At 41.1% G+C, this 25,419-nt stretch overlaps 1 protein-coding gene and 1 long non-coding RNA gene across 5 annotated transcripts in view; both read left to right on the forward strand.

The window, feature by feature from the left end:
• Window positions 1-7,233, forward strand: part of LOC139749888 (uncharacterized) — a 57,590-nt gene extending 50,357 nt beyond the window's left edge. The window contains exons 3-4 of the long non-coding RNA XR_011713055.1: window positions 6,896-6,954; window positions 7,174-7,233. This is a non-coding gene — a long non-coding RNA (uncharacterized lncRNA). The remainder of the gene's footprint in view (window positions 1-6,895; window positions 6,955-7,173) is intronic.
• The window catches only part of LOC139749887 (E3 ubiquitin-protein ligase SH3RF3-like), a 406,578-nt gene that overhangs the window by 164,056 nt on the left and 217,103 nt on the right, over window positions 1-25,419 (forward strand). The gene's annotated exons all lie outside the window — the stretch shown is intronic.

Here is a 25,419-nt window from a genome sequence, read left to right on the forward strand (position 1 = left end):
CTCACCTCCCAATTGACTTGACCCTCAACCCTACTGTACCTAATAACCTTGCTCTTATTCACATTCACTCTTAACTTTCTTCTTCCACACACTTTACCAAACTCAGTCACCAGCTTCTGCAGTTTCTCACATGAATCAGCCACCAGCGCTGTATCATCAGCGAACAACAACTGACTCACTTCCCAAGCTCTCTCATCCCCAACAGACTTCATACTTGCCCCTCTTTCCAAAACTCTTGCATTTACCTCTCTAACAACCCCATCCATAAACAAATTAAACAACCATGGAGACATCACACACCCCTGCCGCAAACCTACATTCACTGAGAACCAATCACTTTCCTCTCTTCCTACACGTACACATGCCTTACATCCTCGATAAAAACTTTTCACTGCTTCTAACAACTTGCCTCCCACACCATATATTCTTAATACCTTCCACAGAGCATCTCTATCAACTCTATCATATGCCTTCTCCAGATCCATAAATGCTACATACAAATCCATTTGCTTTTCTAAGTATTTCTCACATACATTCTTCAAAGCAAACACATGATCCACACATCCTCTACCACTTCTGAAACCACACTGCTCTTCCCCAATCTGATGCTCTGTACATGCCTTCACCCTCTCAATCAATACCCTCCCATATAATTTACCAGGAATACTCAACAAACTTATACCTCTGTAATTTGAGCACTCACTCTTATCCCCTTTGCCTTTGTACAATGGCACTATGCACGCATTCCGCCAATCCTCAGGCACCTCACCATGAGTCACACATACATTAAATAACCTTACCAACCAGTCAACAATACAGTCACCCCCTTTTTTAATAAATTCCACTGCAATACCATCCAAACCTGCTGCCTTGCCGGCTTTCATCTTCCGCAAAGCTTTCACTACCTCTTCTCTGTTTGGTATATATATATATATATATATATATATATATATATATCCCTGGGGATAGGGGAGAAAGAATACTTCCCACGTATTCCCTGCGTGTCGTAGAAGGCGACTAAAAGTGGAGGGAGCGGGTGGCTGGAAATCCTCCCCTCTCGTTTTTTTTTTTTTTTTTTTTTTTTTTTTTTTTGAAAAATAGGGCAAATGAGAGTTGGGGTGAGAGAGTATCATTAAATTTTAGGGAGAATAAAAAGATGTTCTGGAAGGAGGTAAATAAAGTGCGTAAGACAAGGGAGCAAATGGGAACTTCAGTGAAGGGCGCAAATAGGGAGGTGATAACAAGTAGTGGCGATGTGAGAAGGAGATGGAGTGAGTATTTTGAAGGTTTGTTGAATGTGTTTGATGATAGAGTGGCAGATATAGGGTGTTTTGGTAGAGGTTGTGTGTAAAGTGAGAGGGTTAGGGAATATGATTTGGTAAACAGAGAAGAGGTAGTAAAAGCTTTGCGGAAGATGAAAGCCGGCAAGGCAGGGGGTTTGGATGGTATTGCAGTGGAATTTATAAAGAAAGGGGGTGACAGTATTGTCGAATGGTTGGTACGTTCATTTGATGTATGTATGACTCATGGTGAGGTGCCTGAGGATTGGTGGAATGCTTGCATAGTGCCATTGTACAAAGGCAAAGGGGACAAAGGTGTGTGTTCTAATTACAGAGGTGTAAGTTTGTTGAGTATTCCTGGGAAATTATATGGGAGGGTATTTATTGAGAGGGTGAGGGCATGTACAGAGCATCAGATTGGGGAAGAGCAGTGTGGTTTCAGAAGTGGTAGAGAATGTGTGGATCAGGTGTTTGCTTTGAAGAATGTATGTGAGAAATACTTAGAAAAGCAAATGGATTTGTATGTAGCATTTTGGATCTGGAGAAAGCATATGATAGAGTTGATAGAGATGCTTTGAGTAAGGTATTAAGAATATATGGTGTGGGAGGAAAGTTGTTAGAAGCAGTGAAAAGTTTTTATCAAGGATGTAAGGCATGTGTACGGGTAGGAAGAGAGGAAAGTGATTGGTTGTCAGTGAATGCAGGTTTGCGGCAGGGGTGCATGATGTCTCCATGGCTGTTTAATTTGTTTATGGATGGGGTTGTTAGGGAGGTGAATGCAAGAGTTTTGGAAAGAGGGGCAAGTATACAGTCTGTTGTGGATGAGAGAGCCTGGGAAGTGAGTCAGTTGTTGTTCGCTGATGATACAGCGCTGGTGGCTGATTCATGTGAGAAACTGCAGAAGCTGGTGACTGAGTTTGGTAAAGTGTGTGAAAGAACAAAGTTGAGAGTAAAAGTTATTAGGCACAGTAGGGTTGAGGGTCAAGTCAATTGGGAGGTAAGTTTGAATGGAGAAAAACTGGAGGAAGTGAAGTGTTTTAGATATCTGGGAGTGGATTTAACTACGGATGGAACCATGGAAGTGGAAGTGAATCATAGGGTGAGGGAGGGGGCGAAAATTCTGTGAGCCTTGAAGAATGTGTGGAAGTCGAGAACATTATCTCGGAAAGCAAAAAATGGGTATGTTTGAAGGAATAGTGGTTCCAACAATGTTGTATGGTTGCGAGGCGTGGGCTATGGATAGAGTTGTGTGCACTAGGGTGGATGTGCTGGAAATGAGATGTTTGAGGACAATATGTGGTGTGAGGTGGTTTGATCGAGTCAGTAATAAAAGGGTAAGAGCGATGTGTGGTAATAAAAAGAGTGTGGGTGAGAGAGCAGAAGAGGGGTGTTTTGAAATAGTTTGGTCACATGGAGAGAATGAGTGAGGAAAGATTGACAAAGAGGATATGTGTGTCAGAGGTGGAGGGAACAAGGAGAAGTGGGAGACCAAATTGGAGGTGGAAAGATGGAGTGAAAAAGATTTTGAGTGATCGGGGCCTGAACATGCAGGAAGTTGTAAGGTGTGCAAGGAATATAGTGAATTGGAACGATGTGGTATACCGGGGTCGACGTGCTGGCAATGGATTGAACCAGGGCATGTGAAGCGTCTGGGGTAAACCATGGAAAGTTGTGTGGGGCCTGGATGTGGAAAGGGAGCTGTGGTTTTGGTGCATTATTACATGACAGCTAGAGACTGAGTGTGAATGAATTGGGCCTTTGCTGTCTTTTACTAGTGCTACCTCGCACACATGAGGGGGTGAGGGGGTTGTTATTTCATGAGTGGCGTGTTGGCATTGGGAATGAATAAAGGCAGACAGTATGAATTATGTACATGTGTGTATATGTATATGTCTGCATGTGTATATATATGTATATGTTTAGATGTATAGGTATGTGTATATTTTCGTGTGTGGACGTGTATGTATAAACATGGGTGGGTTGGGCCATTCTTTCGTCTGTTTTCTTGCGCTACCTCATTAACGTGGGAGACAGCGACAAAGCAAAATGAATAAAAAAAAATCTATATTGAGATGTATAGATATGTATATGTGCGTGTGTGGATGTGTATGTATATACATGTGTATACGAGTGGGTTGGGCCATTCTTTCGTCTGTTTCCTTGCACTACGTTGCTAACGCGGGAGACAGCGACAAAGTATAATTTATGATAAGATATATTTTTTTTTCATGTATATTCGTCATTTACCGCATTAGGAAGGTAGTCTTAAGAACAGAGGGCTGAGCCTTAGAGGGAATATCCTCATTTGGCCCTTTTTCTGTTCCTTCTTTGGGAAAATAAAAAATGAGAGGGGAGGATTTTTTTTTATTATACTTAATCACCGTTTCCTGTGTTAGCGAGGTAGCGTCAGTGGGATGGCCTCAATTAGGCCTCACTTTCCTGTGCCATCTCAACTAACAGAAAAAATATATTTATACCGGAGAATAGACAATAAGATGGTGAAGGCATGTACAGAGCATCAGACTTGGAAGTAACAATATGGTTTAGAAGTGGTAGGGTATATGTGAATCAGTGGCTTGCTTTAAAGAATGTGTTTGAGAATTACATAGAGAAACAGATGGATTTGTATATCATTTGAATCTGGAGAGAGTACATGATAGGGTAGATAAAGATGCCTTGTAGAGGGTCTTAAGAGCATATGGTGTGGGAGGAAAGCTAGAAGCAGTGGAAAAATTTCATCAAGAGTGTTAGACTTGTGTATGAGATGGAAGAAAAGAGAGTGAGTAGTTCCAGGTGAATGATGGTCTGCAGCAGGGGTTGATGATGTCACATTGGATGTTTAATTGTTTTATGGATGGGGTGCTGAGGTTCATAAATGCAAGAGTCTGGAAGGGAGGGGTGAGTATGTATTCTGGGGAGTGAGTGAGTTGTTTTTTACTGATGATGCTGTGATGGTGGCAGATTGGAATGAGACTGCAGAAGTTAGTGACTGAGATTAGAAGAGTGCATTAAAGGAGATAGTTGGGAGTAAATGTGAATAAAAGCAAGGTTATTAGATTTAGCAGGGTATAGGGAAAGTTTTGTTGTGGTGTGAGCTTGAATGAAGAAAATTAGGAGGAATTGAAGTTCTTAAGCTACCTGGGAGTGGACATGGCAGTAAATGGAAGTGGAAGTTTGTCTTAGGGTGGATGAGGGGAAAGGTTCTAGAAACACTGAAGAATGTACGGAAAGAGAGGGGTTATCCTGTAGGAGAGCAAAAATGGGTATATTTGAAGATATAGTAGTCCGAATGATGTATGGATGCTAGGCTCAGACTATAGATGAGGATGTGTGAAGGAGAGTGATGTGTTGGAAATTAAATGTTTGAGGACAGTTTGTGGTGTGAGGTGGTTTGATTGAGGAAGGAATAAAAGGGTAAGAGTTGTGTAATATAAAAGATGTGATTGAGAGAGCTAAAGAGGATGTGCTGAAATGTTTTAAACATAAAGAAAGAATGGATAAGGAAAGGTTGAGAAAGAGAAAATGTGTATCAGGAGTGGATGGGACAAAGAGAAGAGGGAAACCAAATTGGAGCTGGAAGAATGGAGTGAAAAAGATATAATAAATTGGAATGATGTGGTTCACAGGGGTCAAAATGCTGTTAGTAGATTGAACCAGGCCATGTGAAGTAACCAGGGAAACCAAGGAAAAGTCTGTAGGGCCTGGTTGTGGATAGGGGCTGTAGTTTTGGTGTATTGCACATGACAGCTAGAGAATGGATCTGAGCAAATGCAGCCTTTCTTTATCTTTTCTTGGAGATGCATACATTCTGCTCTTGGTTAGCCATTGTTCCAGTTGTGTAATATATTGCTGCATGTTTGTAGCTGCTATTTTAGTGTCGGGGTGTGGTGATGTGCTTGTGAGTTTATCAGCATATGAAATGACCATCATGTTTTGGTTTGCTTGAAGTAATAGGAGGTCATGTGGGAAGAAATTGAAGAGAGTTGAGAAGAATTGCTCCATTGGGAACTCTATTGCATAATTTAATTGTTTTAGAGGTGAAGCTATTGTGAGTGACTTTGCCTTGGCAACTGGCAATGAAATTGGCCAGCCACTTTTTGTCATTGTTGTGTAGGGTGTTGTCAATATTCATTTTGTGTTGATGTGTTGGGGGACAGTGTTGAATGATTTTGTTGATGTCTATTGTTACACATAGCACTGTGTAGGAGGGATGCTTTGGTTGATTGAAGCCATCTAATATATGCTGCATGAGATCTTTGCATAGTATGTCTCTAGAGTGCTTCTGTGTGTTAGAGTGGGATGATTTGTTTGATTTTGTTTTGGATAATTTTTTGAGTTTGGATTGTGTGTATAAAATTGATATGGTGTAGTAGGAGGAGGGTAAGTTCACTGGTTTGGAGGGTTTTATGATTTGGACTATGTTGGCAGGTTTTCAGATGCTAGGGAATATTTGTATGTGCTTGAATTACAAATGGGCCAAAGTATTTTATGTAGCAGGAGAGTTCTCTGAGGATGTCATTGCAATGATTGTATTACAGGGAGTGAATTATGGGTGAGCAGTTGTTTCTGGATGGATTCTGTTAAGGTTTTTCATGAAAACTGTTTAGTTGTAAGGGGATTAGTAGCTGATTTTTTAGTAGTGTCTCATGATTATATTTGTATATTCTTTGGGTTAAGGGTTGTCATTGGAGTGGGTCAGGAGTATTTCATGAATTGGGACTAGATTGGTGCAGAAAATGTGAATTGTCTATCCTGTGTCAGAGTTGGTTGCTGAGGGTCATGTGGTTCTTTGCATTGATGAAGGAGTTTGATAGTGGAATTTCTGATGGGATCGCTATGGGCAGTTGCATTATCATATAGGTCTTTCTGCAGTTAAAAGAGTTTGACAGATGCCCAATGAAATTTAAATCATTACTGTACTTAGATTATATAGTTGATACATAGTTGACAATTTGTTTTAACTCACATCTCATTAAGATTACCTACCTGGAGGATTATTTTTGCCAGACAAATAAGACTGATAACACCCTTTATGAGCACCCTTTATGAGTAATTGTGCTACATTAGCCTTTAAACTGAATGACTACTGCAGAAGTGCAATGCGGTCATACGATTAGCATTGATTGCGAAAGAATTTTTATGGTCTTAACATTAGGAAAGCTGTAAGTAAATTCTTAAGTCTTTCAATATAACAAATAACCAGTGTTCAAAGAAATATATTTTATTTTTCCATCATATTATCTAACAAATGCAGTTGAAATTATAGTTTATAGTTGAGTAAACCACGTTAGTTTTACTCCTGGTTAATGGGAGTTGCTTTCATAGTAGTTTATGGTTTATCACTTAAAAAGATTTGACATCTGAGGAGTTCCAGTCATCTGTAATTTTAATTGATGGCTGAATAGGTAAGATGAAGTGACACTTTAGGATGCACATCTTTGAACACCATTGATAGTCAAATTGCACAAATCAATCAATTACCAGATTGCCTTTTTCAGCTTTCTTTAGTGATGTACTTGACAGTGCCACTCTATGTCAGTATCCTCCACCTCACTTTTAGTCAGTAGCTCCTCAGACATGGACTTATTAATACTGGAATAACTCCTGTCTTACAGGGACGAGCCAAAGATTGGAATTCATGGAGTTTCTACTGACCCACTGTGTTTTTAAATAGGTATGTGTTATCTCACAGTGCTGTCTGGGCTATCTTTTCTCTTTTGTGATAAGTTTTTAAAAGTTTCAATGAACTACTCTTTCATCTTGTTACTCAGAAAGGGTTTGAAACAAACAGAATGTTTTGACTTGACTTGCAATGTGACAGTCATTGTTATAATAAACCATATTCATTTCTACTTTTAAATACTGTATGTGGTTTTCTTTTTCTCTGTTTTAGGTTCTGATGATGATACAAGTAATACCACTATGATAACCAATAAAGCTGCCATAAGATTGATCAAGATATTTATCCAGGCCTTAGTGATTCTTTTCATTATTAAACTGCTTTTACTGAAAAAAAATACTGAAAACATTGCATAGCAATGCTTATGGCTACAGATAAGCCAGCCAAATACTGAAACACGCTATAAGACTGTGTTAGAATCATCTTAAACAGTTGTTGAAGAATGAGTTCATTAAAAAAAGAAGTCATTCTTTGAAAACAGTGACCAAAAGTTCTAGATACTATAGCCAACTTGGGTTTTCATTGTTATGCTTTCATTACAATTTCCTGAGTAATTTCAGGAAGAACATCTAAATCAGTTTTTTCAATATCGACATTTATAATCAGCCAAGAAAAACTAACCCTGCAAGTAAATCCTTTGAGCATCAGAGAGAGCACGTGCTCATTGGTGAGTCAAAATATTGTGTTATCCAGTTAATTAGGCGAATTCTCCGGGATTTTACCCTCTTTGGAAACCATGATATATATATGTATATATATATATATATATATATATATATATATATATATATATATATATATATATATATATATTATCCCTGGGGATAGGGGAGAAAGAATACTTCTCATGTTTTCCCTGTGTATCATAGAAGGCGACTAAAAGGGGACAAAGCAGGGGGCTGGAAATCCTTCCCTCTCGTTTTTTTTCAATTTTCCAAAAGAGGAACAGAGAAGGGGGCCAAGTGAGGATATTCCCTCAAAGGCTCAGTCCTCTGTTCTTAACACTACCTCGCTAACACGGGAAATGCCAAATAGTATCAAAACAAAACAAAACAAATAAACAAACAAACAAAATATTATTATTATTATTATTTTGCTTTGTTGCTGTCTCCTGCGTTTGCGAGGTAGCGCAAGGAAACAGACGAAAGAAATGGCCCAACCCACCCCCATACACATATATATACATACACGTCCACACACGCAAATATACATACCTATACATCTCAATGTACACATACACACACAGACACATATATATATACCCATGCACACAATTCACACTGTCTGCCTTTATTCATTCCCATCGCCACCTCGCCACACATGGAATATATATATATATATATATATATATATACATATATATATATATATATATATATATATATATATATATATATATATATATATATATATATATTCACATTTACTCATAACTTTCTTCTTCCACACACTTTACCAAACTCAGTCACCAGCTTCTGCAGTTTCACACATGAATCAGCCACCAGCGCTGTATCATCAGCGAACAACAACTGACTCACTTCCCAAGCTCTCTCATCCCCAACAGACTTCATACTTGCCCCTCTTTCCAAAACTCTTGCATTCACCTCCCTAACAACCCCATCCATAAACAAATTAAACAACCATGGAGACATCACACACCCCTGCCGCAAACCTACATTCATTGAGAACCAATCACTTTCCTCTCTTCCTACACGTACACATGCCTTACATCCTCGATAAAAACTTTTCACTGCTTCTAACAACTTTCCTCCCACACCATATATTCTTAATACCTTCCACAGAGCATCTCTATCAACTCTATCATATGCCTTCTCCAGATCCATAAATGCTACATACAAATCCATTTGCTTTTCTAAGTATTTCTCACATACATTCTTCAAAGCAAACACCTGATCCACACATCCTCTACCACTTCTGAAACCACACTGCTCTTCCCCAATCTGATGCTCTGTACATGCCTTCACCCTCTCAATAAATACCCTCCCATATAATTTACCAGGAATACTCAACAAACTTATACCTCTGTAATTTGAGCACTCACTCTTATCCCCTTTGCCTTTGTACAATGGCACTATGCACGCATTCCGCCAATCCTCAGGCACCTCACCATGAGTCATACATACATTAAATAACCTTACCAACCAGTCAACAATACAGTCACCCCCTTTTTTAATAAATTCCACTGCAATACCATCCAAACCTGCTGCCTTGCCGGCTTTCATCTTCCGCAAAGCTTTCACTACCTCTTCTCTGTTTACCAAATCATTTTCCCTAACGCTCTCACTTTGCACACCACCTCGACCAAAACACCCTATATCTGCCACTCTATCATCAAACACATTCAGCAGTATAAAAAAAAAAAAATATATATATATATATATATATATATATATATATATATATATATATATATATATATATATATATATATATATATATTTTTTTTTTTTTTGTCGCTGTCTCCCGCGTTTGCGAGGTAGCGCACGGAAACAGACGAAAGAAATGGCCCAACCCACCCCCATACACATGTATATACATACGTCCACACACGCAAATATACATACCTACACAGCTTTCCATGGTTTACCCCAGACGCTTCACATGCCCTGATTCAATCCACTGACAGCACGTCAACCCCGGTATACCACATCGATCCAATTCACTCTATTCCTTGCCCTCCTCTCACCCTCCTGCATGTTCAGGCCCCGATCACACAAAATCTTTTTCACTCCATCTTTCCACCTCCAATTTGGTCTCCCACTTCTCGTTCCCTCCACCTCCGACACATATATCCTTTTGGTCAATCTTTCCTCACTCATTCTCTCCATGTACCCAAACCATTTCAAAACACCCTCTTCTGCTCTCTCAACCACGCTCTTTTTATTTCCACACATCTCTCTTACCCTTACGTTACTTACTCGATCAAACCACCTCACACCACACATTGTCCTCAAACATCTCATTTCCAGCACATCCATCCTCCTGCGCACAACTCTATCCATAGCCCACGCCTCGCAACCATACAACATTGTTGGAACCACTATTCCTTCAAACATACCCATTTTTGCTTTCCGAGATAATGTTCTCGACTTCCACACATTCTTCAAGGCTCCCAGAATTTTCGCCCCCTCCCCCACCCTATGATCCACTTCCGCTTCCATGGTTCCATCCGCTGCCAGATCCACTCCCAGATATCTAAAACACTTTACTTCCTCCAGTTTTTCTCCATTCAAATTTACCTCCCAATTGACTTGACCCTCAACCCTACTGTACCTAATTACCTTGCTCTTATTCACATTTACTCTTAACTTTCTTCTTTCACACACTTTACCAAACTCAGTCACCAGCTTCTGCAGTTTCTCACATGAATCAGCCACCAGCGCTGTATCATCAGCGAACAACAACTGACTCACTTCCCAAGCTCTCTCATCCCAACAGACTTCATACTTGCCCCTCTTTCCAAAACTCTTGCATTCACCTCCCTAACAACCCCATCCATAAACAAATTAAACAACCATGGAGACATCACACACCCCTGCTGCAAACCTACATTCACTGAGAACCAATCACTTTCCTCTCTTCCTACACGTACACATGCCTTACATCCTCGATAAGAATTTTTCACTGCTTCTAACAACTTACCTCCCACGCGATATATTCTAATACATTCAACAGAGCATCTCTATCAGCTCTATTATATGCTTTCTCCAGATACATAAATGCCACATACAAATCCATTTGCTTTTCTAAGTATTTCTCACATACATTCTTCAAAACAAACACCTGATCCACACATCCTCTACCACTTCTGAAACCACACTGCTCTTCCCAAATCTGATGCTCTGTAGATGCCTTCACCCTCTCAATAAATACCCTCCTATATAATTTTCCAAGAATACTCCACAAACTTATACCTCTGTAATTTGAGCACTCACTCTTATCCCCTTGCCTTTGTACAATGGCACTATGCAGGCATTTCGCCAATCCTCAGGCACCTCACCATGAGTCATACGACATTAAATAACCTTACCAACCAGTCAATAATACAGTCACCCCTTTTTTAATAAATTCCACTGCAATACCATCCAAACTGCTGCCTTGCCGGCTTTCATCTTGGGGAAATGGGGGTTTTGAAAAAATATTTCCCCACGCTTTCCCTCGCTTTGTCTAAAGGGCGCCTAAAAGGGGGGAAGGGGGAGGGGGGGCCCAGAAAACCCCCCTCCAGTATTTTTTAATTTTCTAAAATGGGAAACAGAAAAAGGGAGTCACCCCGGGGAGTGCTCATCCCCCTCAAGGTTTAAATTGGGGTTTGTTTTAAATGTGTGTGGATTAACCAAGATTGAAAAAAGAAAAATAGGTAGTATGTTTGGGGAAAAACCTGGATGTTTTGGCTCTGATGAAACGAAGCTAAAGGGAAAAGGGGAAGAGTGGTTTGGGAAGTCTTGGGAGAAAAAGTCAGGGGTTAGTGAAGGACAAGAGCAAGGGAAGGAGTAGCATACCCCCTTGAAACAGGAGTTGTGGGAGTATGTGATAGAATGTAAAAAAGTAAATTCTCGATTAATATGGGTAAAACTGAAAGTTGATGGAGAGAGAGGGGTGATTATTGGTGCATATGCACCGGGCATAAAAAGAAAGTTCATGAGGGGGAAGTGTTTTGGGACAGCTAAATAGTGTTTTTGGGGTTTTTTTGTCCCGAGACCGGGTTTTTGTGATGGGTGTTTTGAATGAAAAGGGTGGTAATGTGGCAGTTAAAGGGAAAAATTTGGGTATACATGGGGTGTTCATGTTGTAAATGGAAAGGGTGAAGGGGCTTGTAGATTTATGTGCTAAAAAGGACTGGGGGTTTGGGAAAAACCGGTTTTAAAAAATTGAATTTTTAAAAAAGGGATATTTAAATTGTAAGTAGGAGAAAAATGGCCAAGACGTTTTTGGGATTTTTGTTAATTACAGGGGTGCGAAAAAAGGATTTTTGGTTTTTAAAATGTGCTGAGAGGTGCAATGGAGGGATGTCTGATCATTATCTTGGGGAGGCAAAGGGTGAAGATTTGTAGGGTTTTTTTCAAAAAAAAAGGAAATTTTGGGGGGAAAAAAGGGGATGGTGAGAGTAAGGGAGTTTGGGGAAAAGGAGATTGAGGAGGAAGTCCCGGGAGACTGAGTACAGAAGGGAAAAAAAGGGGGGAGGAACAGTGGAAGTAAGGGGGGGTGGGGGGGGAAGGGTTTGTTTTTAGGGAACCGGGGGATGGATTGCGCAGAAGATGCTTGTGGCATGAGAAGAGTGGGAGGGGGGTTGATTAAAAGGGGAAAAAATGAGGGGTGGGATAAAGGGAATTGAATTTTTTAGTGAAAGAGAAGAGGGGGCATTTGGACGATTTTTGCGGGGAAAAAATAAAATTTGAGTGGGAGATGTATAAAAAAAGAGGCCGGGGGGTCAAAGAAAGGTGCATATATAATAAAATTTTTATATATATATATATATATAATAATATATATAATTTAATTATATTTATATATATATTTTTTTTTTTTTTTCCCCCGTTTCTCCCGCTTTGCGAGGTAGCGAAAGGAAACAGAGAAAGAAATGGCCCAACCCCCCCCCATACACATTTATAACTCCCGCCACACACGCAAATATACATACCTATACACCCCTTTGTACAAATAAAAATTACACACAGACACATAAATATATCCCCAAATGCACACAATTCACACTTTTCTCCCTTTATTCATTCCCATCCCCCACCTTGCCCCACAGGGAAATCCCACCCCCCTCCCCCTCATTGTGGGGATTTTAGGGCTAGGAAAGACAACAACCCCCAAATTCTTCACACTAAATCTCTAGCTGTCATGCAATTAATCCCCAAAAACCACAGCTCCCTCTCCAAATCCAGGCCCCACACAACTTTCCCTGGTTTTTCCCCAGACGCTTTTACATGCCCTGATTCAATCCACTAAAGCACGTCAACCCCCTTATACCAAAATCGATCCAATTCACTCTATTCCTTGCCCCCTTTCACCCCCCTGCATGTTCAGGGCCCCCATCACCAAAATCTTTTTCACTCCATCTTTCCACCTCCAATTTGGTCTCCCACTTCTCGTTCCCTCCACCTCCGACACATATATCCTTTTGGTCAATCTTTCCTCACTCATTCTCTCCATGTACCCAAACCATTTCAAAACACCCTCTTCTGCTCTCTCAACCACGCTCTTTTTATTTCCACACATCTCTCTTACCCTTACGTTACTTACTCGATCAAACCACCTCACACCACACATTGTCCTCAAACATCTCATTTCCAGCACATCCATCCTCCTGCGCACAACTCTATCCATAGCCCACGCCTCGCAACCATACAACATTGTTGGAACCACTATTCCTTCAAACATACCCATTTTTGCTTTCCGAGATAATGTTCTCGACTTCCACACATTCTTCAAGGCTCCCAGAATTTTCGCCCCCTCCCCCACCCTATGATCCACTTCCGCTTCCATGGTTCCATCCGCTGCCAGATCCACTCCCAGATATCTAAAACACTTTACTTCCTCCAGTTTTTCTCCATTCAAATTTACCTCCCAATTGACTTGACCCTCAACCCTACTGTACCTAATTACCTTGCTCTTATTCACATTTACTCTTAACTTTCTTCTTTCACACACTTTACCAAACTCAGTCACCAGCTTCTGCAGTTTCTCACATGAATCAGCCACCAGCGCTGTATCATCAGCGAACAACAACTGACTCACTTCCCAAGCTCTCTCATCCCCAACAGACTTCATACTTGCCCCTCTTTCCAAAACTCTTGCATTCACCTCCCTAACAACCCCATCCATAAACAAATTAAACAACCATGGAGACATCACACACCCCTGCTGCAAACCTACATTCACTGAGAACCAATCACTTTCCTCTCTTCCTACACGTACACATGCCTTACATCCTCGATAAAAACTTTTCACTGCTTCTAACAACTTGCCTCCCACACCATATATTCTTAATACATTCCACAGAGCATCTCTATCAACTCTATCATATGCCTTCTCCAGATCCATAAATGCTACATACAAATCCATTTGCTTTTCTAAGTATTTCTCACATACATTCTTCAAAGCAAAAACCTGATCCACACATCCTCTACCACTTCTGAAACCACACTGCTCTTCCCCAATCTGATGCTCTGTACATGCCTTCACCCTCTCAATAAATACCCTCCTATATAATTTACCAGGAATACTCAACAAACTTATACCTCTGTAATTTGAGCACTCACTCTTATCCCCTTTGCCTTTGTACAATGGCACTATGCATGCATTTCGCCAATCCTCAGGCACCTCACCATGAGTCATACGACATTGAATAACCTTACCAACCAGTCAATAATACAGTCACCCCCTTTTTTAATAAATTCCACTGCAATACCATCCAAACCTGCTGCCTTGTCGGCTTTCATCTTCCGCAAAGCTTTTACTGCCTCTTCTTTGTTTACCAAATTATTTTCCCTAACCCTCTCACTTTGCACACCACCTCGACCAAAACACCCTATATCTGCCACTCTATTATCAAACACATTCAACAAACCTTCAAAATACTCACTCCATCTCCTTCTCACATCACCACTACTTGTTATCACCTCCCCATTTGCGCCCTTCACTGAAGTTCCCATTTGCTCCCTTGTCTTATGCACTTTATTTACCTCCTTCCAGAACATCTTTTTATTCTCCCTAAAACTTAATGATACTCTCTCACCCCAACTCTCATTTGCCCTCTTTTTCACCTCTTGCTTATTGATACAGTGGTTAAATTGATGAGAACTACTATTGATGTTTGTGTAAATAAATTATACATTTCCTTTTTCCATAGCCAGAGGTTGAACCATTATGTGTCATTCATTTTCTCATTTCATTTCAAGCTAGAAGTTTCAGTTTTCTAAATTATTTCTTACTTTTTTCATATGTATGTATATGTGTGTGTGTGTGTTTATGTGCATGTGTATGTGAAAGGAGGGCAAGGAATAGAGTGAATTGGAGCGATGTGGTATACCGGGGTTGACGTGCTGTCAGTGGATTGAATCAAGGCATGTGAAGCGTCTGGGATAAACCATGGAAAGCTGTGTAGGTATGTATAGTTGCGTGTGTGGACGTATGTATATACATGTGTATGGGGGGGGGTTGGGCCATTTCTTTCGTCTGTTTCTTTGCGCTACCTCACAAACGTGGGAGACAGCGACAAAGTATAATAAATAATAATAAAAATATAATGTATATATATATATATATATATATATATATATATATATATATATTATCCCTGGGGATAGGGGTGAAAGAATACTTCCCACGCATTCCTCGCGTGTCGTAAAAGGCGACTAGAGGGGACGGGAGCGGGGGCCCAGATATCCTCCCCTCCATGTATTTTTTAACTTTCTAAAATGGGAAACAGAAGAAGGAGTCACACGGGGAGTGCTCATCCTCCTCGAAGGCTCAGACTGGGGTGTCTAAATGTGTGTGGATGTAACCAAGATATGAAAAAAGAAGAGATAGGTAGTATGTTTGAGGAAAGGAACCTGGATGTTTTGGCTCTGAGTGAAACGAAGCTCAAGGGTAAAGGGGAAGAGTGGTTTGGGAATGTCTTGGGAGTAAAGTCAGGGGTTAGTGAGAGGACAAGAGCAAGGGAAGGAGTAGCAGTACTCCTGAAACAGGAGTTGTGGGAGTATGTGATAGAATGTAAGAAAGTAAATTCTCGATTAATATGGGTAAAACTGAAAGTTGATGGAGAGAGATGGGTGATTATTGGTGCATATGCACCTGGGCATGAGAAGAAAGATCATGAGAGGGAAGTGTTTTGGGAGCAGCTGAATGAGTGTGTTAGTGGTTTTGATGCACGAGACCGGGTTATAGTGATGGGTGATTTGAATGCAAAGGTGAGTAATGTGGCAGTTGAGAGAATAATTGGTATACATGGGGTGTTCAGTGTTGTAAATGGAAATGGTGAAGAGCTTGTAGATTTATGTGCTGAAAAAGGACTGGTGATTGGGAATACCTGGTTTAAAAAGTGAGATATACATAAGTATACTTATGTAAGTAGGAGAGATGGCCAGAGAGCGTTATTGGATTACGTGTTAATTGACAGGCGTGCGAAAGAGAGACTTTTGGATGTTAATGTGCTGAGAGGTGCAACTGGAGGGATGTCTGATCATTATCTTGTGGAGGCTAAGGTGAAGATTTGTAGAGGTTTTCAGAAAAGAAGAATGTTGGGGTGAAGAGGATGGTGAGAGTAAGGGAGCTTGGGAAGGAGACTTGTGTGAGGAAGTACTAGGAGAGACTGAGTACAGAATGGAAAAAGGTGAGAACAGTGGAAGTAAGGGGAGTGGGGGAGGAATGGGATGTATTTAGGGAACCGGTGATGGATTGCGCAGAAGATGCTTGTAGCATGAGAAGAGTGGGAGGTGGGTTGATTAGAGAGGATAGTGAGTGGTGGGATGAAGAAGTAAGATTATTAGTGAAAGAGAAGAGAGGCATTTGGACGATTTTTGCAGGGAAAAAATGAAATTGAGTGGGAGATGTATAAAAGAAAGAGACAGGAGGTCAAGAGAAAGGTGCATATATATATATATATATATATATATATATATATATATATATATATATATATATATATATATATACATATATATGTGTATATATATATTTTTTTTCCGCTCTCCCGCGTTTGCGAAGTAGCGCAAGGAAACAGATGAAAGAAATGGCCCAACCCACCCCCATACACATGTATATACGTACACGTCCACACACGCAAATATACATACCTATACATCTCAGTGTACACATATAAATACACACAGACACATACATATATACCCATGCACACAATTCACACTGTCTGCATTTATTCATTCCCATCGCCACCTTGCCACACATGGAATACCATCCCCCTCCCCCCTCATGTGTGCGAGGTAGCGCTAGGAAAAGACAACAAAGGCCCCAATCGTTCACACTCAGTCTCTAGCTGTCATGCAATAATGCCCGAAACCACAGCTCCCTCTCCAAATCCAGGCCCCACACAACTTTCCATGGTTTACCCCAGACGCTTCACATGCCCTGATTCAATCCACTGACAGCACGTCAACCCCGTTATACCACATCGATCCAATTCACTCTATTCCTTGCCCGCCTTTCACCCTCCTGCATGTTCAGGCCCCGATCACTCAAAATCTTTTTCACTCCATCTTTCCACCTCCAATTTGGTCTCCCACTTCTCCTCCTTCCCTCCACCTCCGACACATATATCCTCTTGGGCAATCTTTCCTCACTCATTCTCTCCATGTGTCCAAACCATTTCAAAACACCCTCTTCTGCTCTCTCAACCATGCTCTTTTTATTTCCACACATCTCTCTTACCCTTACATTACTTACTCGATCAAACCACCTCACACCACACATTGTGCTCAAACATCTCATTTCCAGCACATCCATCCTCCTGCGTACAACTCTATCCATAGCCCACGCCTCGCAACCATACAACATTGTTGGAACCACTATTCCTTCAAACATACCCATTTTTGCTTTCTGAGGTAATGTTCTCGACTTCCACACATTCTTCAAAGCTCATAGGATTTTCGCCCCCTCCCCCACCGTATGATTCACTTCCGCTTCCATGGTTCCATCCGCTGCCAGTTCCACCCCCAGATATCTAAAACACTTTACTTCCTCCAGTTTTTCTCCATTCAAACTTACTCCCAATTGACTTGACCCTCAACCCTACTGTACCTAATAACCTTGCTCTTATTCACATTTACTCTTAACTTTCTCCTTTCACACACTTTACCAAACTCAGTCACCAGCTTCTGCAGTTTCTCACATGAATCAGCCACCAGCGCTGTATCATCAGCGAACAACAACTGACTCACTTCCCAAGCTCTCTCATCCACAGCAGACTTCATACTTGCCCCTCTTTCCAAAACTCTTGCATTCACCTCCCTAACAACCCCATCCATAAACAAATTAAACAACCATGGAGACATCACACACCCCTGCTGCAAACCTACATTCACTGAGAACCAATCACTTTCCTCTCTTCCTACACGTACACATGCCTTACATCCTCGATAAAAACTTTTCACTGCTTCTAACAACTTGCCTCCCACACCATATATTCTTAATACCTTCCACAGAGCATCTCTATCAACTCTATCATATGCCTTCTCCAGATCCATAAATGCTACATACAAATCCATTTGCTTTTCTAAGTATTTCTCACATACATTCTTCAAAGCAAACACCTGATCCACACATCCTCTACCACTTCTGAAACCACACTGCTCTTCCCCAATCTGATGCTCTGTACATGCCTTCACCCTCTCAATCAATACCCTCCCATATGATTTACCAGGAATACTCAACAAACTTATGCCTCTGAAATTTGAGCACTCACTCTTATCCCCTTTGCCTTTGTACAATGGCACTATGTACGCATTCCGCCAATCCTCAGGCACCTCACCATGAGTCATACTTACATTAAATAACCTTACCAACTAGTCAATAATACAGTCACCCCCTTTTCAATAAATTCTGCTGCCTTGCCGGCTTTCATCTTATATATATATATATATATATATATATATATATATATATATATATATTTTTTTTTTTTTTTTCTTTTTTATACTTTGTCGCTGTCTCCCGCGTTTGCGAGGTAGCGCAAGGAAACAGACGAAAGAAATGGCCCAACCCCCCCCCCCATACACATGTACATACGTCCACACACGCAAATATACATACCTACACAGCTTTCCATGGTTTACCCCAGACGCTTCACATGCCTTGATTCAATCCACTGACAGCACGTCAACCCCTGTATACCACATCGCTCCAATTCACTCTATTCCTTGCCCTCCTTTCACCCTCCTGCATGTTCAGGCCCCGATCACACAAAATCTTTTTCACTCCATCTTTCCACCTCCAATTTGGTCTCCCTCTTCTCCTCGTTCCCTCCACCTCCGACACATATATCATCTTGGTCAATCTTTCCTCACTCATTCTCTCCATGTGCCCAAACCATTTCAAAACACCCTCTTCTGCTCTCTCAACCACGCTCTTTTTATTTCCACACATCTCTCTTACCCTTACGTTACTTACTCGATCAAACCACCTCACACCACACATTGTCCTCAAACATCTCATTTCCAGCACATCCATCCTCCTGCGCACATCTCTATCCATAGCCCACGCCTCGCAACCATACAACATTGTTGGAACCACTATTCCTTCAAACATACCCATTTTTGCTTTCCGAGATAATGTTCTCGACTTCCACACATTTTTCAAGGCTCCCAAAATTTTCGCCCCCTCCACCACCCTATGATTCACTTCCGCTTCCATGGTTCCATCCGCTGACAGATCCACTCCCAGATATCTAAAACACTTCACTTCCTCCAGTTTTTCTCCATTCAAACTCACCTCCCAATTGACTTGACCCTCACCCCTACTGTACCTAATAACCTTGCTCTTATTCACATTTACTCTTAACTTTCTTCTTCCACACACTTTACCAAACTCAGTCACCAGCTTCTGCAGTTTCTCACATGAATCAGCCACCAGCGCTGTATCATCAGCGAACAACAACTGACTCACTTCCCAAGCTCTCTCATCCCCAACAGACTTCATACTTGCCCCTCTTTCCAGGACTCTTGCATTTACCTCCCTAACAACCCCATCCATAAACAAATTAAACAACCATGGAGACATCACACACCCCTGCCGCAAACCTACATTCACTGAGAACCAATCACTTTCCTCTCTTCCTACACGTACACATGCCTTACATCCTCGATAAAAACTTTTCACTGCTTCTAACAACTTGCCTCCCACACCATATATTCTTAGTACCTTCCACAGAGCATCTCTATCAACTCTATCATATTCCTTCTCCAGATCCATAAATGCTACATACAAATCCATTTGCTTTTCTAAGTATTTCTCACATACATTCTTCAAAGCAAACACCTGATCCACACATCCTCTACCACTTCTGAAACCGCACTGCTCTTCCCCAATTTGATGCTCTGTACATGCCTTCACCCTCTCAATCAATACCCTCCCATATAATTTACCAGGAATACTCAACAAACTTATACCTCTGTAATTTGAGCACTCACTCTTATCCCCTTTGCCTTTGTACAATGGCACTATGCACGCATTCCGCCAATCCTCAGGCACCTCACCATGAGTCATACATACATTAAATAACCTTACCAACCAGTCAACATTACAGTCACCCCCTTTTTTGATAAATTCCACTGCAATACCATCCAAACCTGCTGCCTTGCCGGCTTTCATCTTCTGCAAAGCTTTTACTACCTCTTCTCTGTTTACCAAATCATTTTCCCTAACCCTCTCACTTTGCACACCACCTCGACCAAAACACCCTATATCTGCCACTCTGTCATCAGACACATTCAACAAACCTTCAAAATACTCATTCCATCTCCTTCTCACATCACCGCTACTTGTTATCACCTCCCCATTTACGCCCTTCACTGAAGTTCCCATTTGCTCCCTTGTCTTACGCACCCTATTTAGCTCCTTCCAGAACATCTTTTTATTCTCCCTAAAATTTACTGATAGTCTCACACCCCAACTCTCATTATATATATATATATAAGATGATTGAATCAAGGCATGTGAAGCGTCTGGGGTAAACCATGGAAAGCTGTGTAGGTATGTATATTTGCGTGTGTGGACGTATGTATATACATGTGTATGGGGGTGGGTTGGGCCATTTCTTTCATCTGTTTCCTTGCGCTACCTCGCAAACACGGGAGACAGCGACAAAGCAAAAAAAAAAAAAATATATATATATGGAAGAATGTATGTGAGAAATACTTAGAAAAGCAAATGGATTTATATGTAGCATTTATCGATCTGGAGAAGGCATATGTTAGAGTTGACAGAGATTCTCTGTAGAAGGTATTAAGAATATATGGTGTGGAAGGCAAGTTGTTAGAAGCAGTGAAAAGTTTTTATCGAGGATGTAAGGCATGTGTGCGTGTAGGAAGAGAGGAAAGTGATTGGTTCTCAGTGAATGTAGTTTTGTGGCAGGGGTGTGTGATGTCTCCATGGTTGTTTAATTTGTTTATGGATGGGGTTGTTAGGGAGGTGAATGCAAGAGTTTTGGAAAGAGGGGCAAGTATGCAGTCTGTTGTGGATGAGGGAGCTTGGGAAGAGATTCAGTTGTTTGCTGATGATACAGCGCTGGTGGCTGATTCATGTGAGAAACTGCAGAAGCTGGTGACTGAGTTTGGTAAAGTGTGTGAAAGAAGAAAGTTGATAGTGAATGTGAATAAGAGCAAGGTTATTAAGTACAGTAGGGTTGAGGGTCAAGGCAATTGGCAGGTAAGTTTGAATGGAGAAAAACTGGAGGAAGTGAAGTGTTTTAGATATCTAGGAGTGGATCTGGCAGCAGATGGAATCATGGAGGCGGAAGTGAATCATAGGGTGGGGAAGGGGGCAAAAATCCTGGGAGCCTTGAAGAATGTGTGGAAGTCGAGATCATTATCTCGGAAAGCAAAAATGGGTATGTTTGAAGGAATAGTGGTTCCAGCAATGTTGTATGGTTGCGAGGCGTGGGCTATGGATAGAGTTGTGCGCAGGAGGGTGGATGTGCTGGAAGTGAGATGTTTGAGGACAATATGTGGTGTGAGGTGGTTTGATCAAGTAAGTAATGTAAGGGTAAGAGAGATGTGTGGAAATAAAAAGAGTGTGGTTAAGAGAGCAGGAGAGGGTGTTTTGAAATGGTTTGGTCACATAGAGAGAATGAGTGAGGAAAGATTGACCAAGAGGATATATGTGTTGGAGGTGGAGGGAACGAGGAGAAGTGGGAAACCAAATTGAAGGTGAAAAGATGGAGTAAAAAAAGATTTTGTGTGATCGGGGTCTGAACATGCAGGAGGGTGAAAGGCGTGCAAGGAATAGAGTGAATTGGAACGATGTGGTATACCGGGGTCGACTTGCTGTCAATGGATTGAATCAGGGCATGTGAAGCGTGTGGGGTAAACCATGGAAAGTTCTGTGGGGCCTGAATGTGGAAAGGGAGCTGTGGTTTCGATGCATTATTACATGACAGCTGGAGACTGAGTGTCAACAGATGGGGCCTTTGTTGTCTTTTCCTAGTGCTACCTCGCACACAGGAAGGCTGAGGGGGTTGTTATTCCATGTGTGGCGAGGGGAATAAATAAAGTCAGACAGTATGGATTATGTACATGTGTATATATGTATATGTGTGTGTGTGTATATATATGTGTACATTGAGATGTATAGGTATGTATATTTGTGTGTGTGGACTTGTATGTATATACATATGTATGTAGGTGGGTTGGGCCATTGTTTCGTATGTTTCCTTGCGCTACCTCACTAATGCGGGAGACAGCAACAAAGCAAGATAAATAAATGATGATGCGGGAAATGGAAAATAGTATGAAAAAAAAATATATATATATATTTATATATATATTATCTTTTTCTTTTAAACTATTTGCCATTTCCCGCGTTAGCGAGGTAGCGTTAAGAACGGAGGACTGGGCCTTTTTTGGAATATCCTCACCTGGCCCCCTCTGTTCCTTCTTTTGGAAAATTAAAAAAAAAACGAGAGGGGAGAATTTCCAGCCTCCCGCTCCCTCCACTTTTAGTCGCCTTCTACGACACACAGGGAAGACGTGGGAAGTATTCTTAATCCCCTATCCCCAGGGATAATATATATATATATATATATATATATATATATATATATATATATATATATATATATATATATATATATATATATATATATATTTTTTTTCATACTATTCGCCATTTCCCGCGACAGCGAGGTAGCATTAAGAACAGAGGACTGGGCCTTTGAGGGAATATCCTCACCTGGCCCCCTTCTCTGTTCCTTCTTTTGGAAAACTAAAAAAAAAACGAGAGGGGAGGATTTCCAGCCCCCCCGCTCCCTTCCCTTTTAGTCGCCTTCTACGACACGCAGGTCGAGGTGGTGTGCAAAGTGAGAGGGTTAGGGAAAATGATTTGGTGAGCGGAGAAGAGGTAGTGAAAGCTTTGCGGAAGATGAAAGCCGGCAAGGCAGCAGGTTTGGATGGTACTGCAGTGGAATTTATTAAAAAAGGGGGTGACTGTATTGTTGACTGGTTGGTAAGGTTATTTAATGTATGTATGACTCATGGTGAGGTGCCTGAGGATTGGCGGAATGCGTGCATAGTGCCATTGTACAAAGGCAAAGGGGATAAGAGTGAGTGCTCAAATTACAGAGGTATAAGTTTGTTGAGTATTCCTGGTAAATTATATGGGAGGGTATTGATTGAGAGGGTGAGGGCATGTACAGAGCATCAGATTGAGGAAGAGCAGTGTGGTTTCAGAAGTGGTAGAGGATGTGTGGATCAGGTGTTTGCTTTGAAGAATGTATGTGAGAAATACTTAGAAAAGCAAATGGATTTGTATGTAGCATTTATGGATCTGGAGAAGGCATATGATAGAGTTGATAGAGATGCTCTGTTTAAGGTATTAAGAATATATGGTGTGGGAGGAAAGTTGTTAGAAGCAGTGAAAAGTTTTTATCGAGGATGTAAGGCATGTGTACGTGCAGGAAGAGAGGAAAGTGATTGGTTCTCAGTGAATGTAGGTTTGCGGCAGGGGTGTGTGATGTCTCCATGGTTGTTTAATTTGTTTATTGATGGGGTTGTTAGGGAGGTAAATGCAAGAGTTTTGGAAAGAGGGGCAAGTATGAAGTCTGTTGGGGATGAGAGAGCTTGGGAAGTGAGTCAGTTGTTGTTCGCTGATGATACAGCGCTGGTGGCTGATTCATGTGAAAAACTGCAGAAGCTGGTGACTGAGTTTGGTAAAGTGTGTGGAAGAAGAAAGTTAAGAGTAAATGTGAATAAGAGCAAGGTTATTAGGTACAGTAGGGTTGAGGGTCAAGTCAATTGGGAGGTGAGTTTGAATGGAGAAAAACTGGAGGAAGTGAAGTGTTTTAGATATCTGGGAGTGGATCTGGCAGCGGATGGAACCATGGAAGCGGAAGTGGATCATAGGGTGGGGGAGGGGGCGAAAATTCTGGGGGCCTTGAAGAATGTGTGGAAGTCGAGAACATTATCTCGGAAAGCAAAAATGAGTATGTTTGAAGGAATAGTGGTTCCAACAATGTTGTATGGTTGTGAGGCGTGGGCTATGGATAGAGTTGTGCGCAGGAGGATGGATGTGCTGGAAATGAGATGTTTGAGGACAATGTGTGGTGTGAGGTGGTTTGATCGAGTAAGTAACGTAAGGGTAAGAGAGATGTGTGGAAATAAAAAGAGCGTGGTTGAGAGAGCAGAAGAGGGTGTTTTGAAGTGGTTTGGGCACATGGAGAGAATGAGTGAGGAAAGATTGACCAAGAGGATATATGTGTCGGAGGTGGAGGGAACGAGGAGAAGAGGGAGACCAAATTGGAGGTGGAAAGATGGAGTGAAAAAGATTTTGTGTGATCGGGGCCTGAACATGCAGGAGGGTGAAAGGAGGGCAAGGAATAGAGTGAATTGGAGCGATGTGGTATACCGGGTTTGACGTGTTGTCAGTGGATTGAATCAAGGCATGTGAAGCGTCTGGGGTAAACCATGGAAAGCAGTGTAAGTATGTATATTTGCATGTGTGGACGTATGTATATACATGTGTATGGGGGGGGGGGGTTGGGCCATTTCTTTCGTCTGTTTCCTTGTGCTACCTCGCAAACGCGGGAGAGAGCGACAAAGTATAATAAAAAAAAAAAAAAAATATATGTGTGTGTGTGTGTGTGTGTGTGTGTGTGTGTGTGAAGCAAAGTATCAAAAGTGACTATATATATATATATATATATATATATATATATATATATATATATATATATATATATATAAGGTTTAGTAATGCTTGTACATGGAGCCCCAGTTACTGTATAGCAACCCCCTTAGGCCTATGAAATCACAGGTGCAGGGCTGCCCACTCTGTAACCAACCCATCTTACTCATTCCTTCACACCATCACTTTTCAGTACTGTTTACTTTTTCTCCAGATGTTCATCAGATTGTTTGTTTCACCTTGTGACTTTTGCATCTGGCTTTAAAGATGTCTTATCAGTATCCACTTCCTTTGACTATGTATATTGATAAGAAATGTAAGAAGTGCTTTTATATATTTTTTGGCATCAATGGCCAGCTAATCTTCATCGAGGTTCTAAAGTTCATGGCATTGGTATAGTAGAATACATTGCACACTGTTTTGCTTATTTTGCACCAATGAGTGGTTACTTTTGAAGTAAGTTTATTCTTTTTAAAGTCATTTTTTATTGTCGCTAGATATATTTGTAGCTTGATAGGTGTTTGGGGTCTTTCATCATAGTGGTGACCGTTGACAGTTGGTGTATCCTAAATCTGGTTC

This window comes from Panulirus ornatus, chromosome 8 (genome assembly GCF_036320965.1).
Source record: "Panulirus ornatus isolate Po-2019 chromosome 8, ASM3632096v1, whole genome shotgun sequence".
Taxonomy (NCBI): Eukaryota; Metazoa; Arthropoda; class Malacostraca; order Decapoda; family Palinuridae; genus Panulirus; species Panulirus ornatus.